At 41.5% G+C, this 950-nt stretch overlaps 1 non-coding gene across 1 annotated transcript; it reads right to left on the bottom strand.

Moving 5' to 3' along the window:
* Positions 1 to 552: 552 nt before the first annotated feature.
* LOC112474159 lies at positions 553 to 671 on the bottom strand. The gene has a single exon (XR_003044298.1). It is a non-coding gene; the product is annotated as a 5S ribosomal RNA (ribosomal RNA).
* Between the last annotated feature and the right edge of the window lie 279 nt (positions 672 to 950).

Here is a 950-nt window from a genome sequence, read left to right on the forward strand (position 1 = left end):
TAGGAGGTAGTTGCCCTAGTTTCAGGTGTCATATCCAGATTCAAAATGTCTGAAGGAAGAAGAGGGAGTATCTTTCCTGTGTGTTTCTTAAAAGCAAGGAAATCTTTCCCAGAGGACTTCCCCACATAGCTCATTGGCTAGAATTACTTCACATCCTATCCCTAAATTCTGACCGACAAGGGAAAGGGAAACCAATCAGAAGCCATTCCTCAAAACAATGGATTGGGCCAGACTTCTCTTAAGCAAATGGCTGCTGTAAAGAGAACGAATAGAGTAGATACGTGAACAACACCAGGGTTATGGTAGAAAAGAGGAAGGGATGAACTATGGATTTGGGATAGGCAACCAGCTCTGTCTGCTATAGTAGGCTGAGTCTTCTAAGGCAAAAATACAAGTACGATGGATCTTTTAAATTAGTTTTTCTTTGAATATTTAATTTTGGGGAAGAAAATAGTTGACTATTAAAAGAATTTCCCCATAATACGAAGTTAAGTTTTGGAGGGACAGATCTTGAAGCTCCAGAGTATTGGAGATTCTTTTTTTTTTTTTTGACTCCTAAAGCACCTGGTCTTCCTAGGTGGTCTCCCATCCAAGTACTAACCAGGCCCGAACCTGCTTAGCTTCCGAGATCAGATGGGATCGGGCGTGTTCAGGGTGGCATGGCCGTAGACTGGAGATTCTTTTGGAAGGTTGGGTTTGCTTTGAAATCAGGGATAATTCTATGTCTGAACAAGTCAGAAACCTGCAGGCATGTTTTAGGGAAATACCAAAGGTACCATTTAAAGAACGCATTTCTAGCTATATCAGGCTGCAATTAATGTCATCCTACTGGTGTGCCATCAGCAAGAATTATATGCATATGGTTAGACAAAAATGTATAGGAATTTCTGCCAAGGTATAAGGAAATGCAGTGGACGCAGTGTAGGGCATTGGTTAGGACATGTGCCCTT

This window comes from Pteropus alecto, unplaced genomic scaffold (genome assembly GCF_000325575.1).
Source record: "Pteropus alecto unplaced genomic scaffold, ASM32557v1 scaffold88, whole genome shotgun sequence".
Classification (NCBI taxonomy): Eukaryota; Metazoa; Chordata; class Mammalia; order Chiroptera; family Pteropodidae; genus Pteropus; species Pteropus alecto.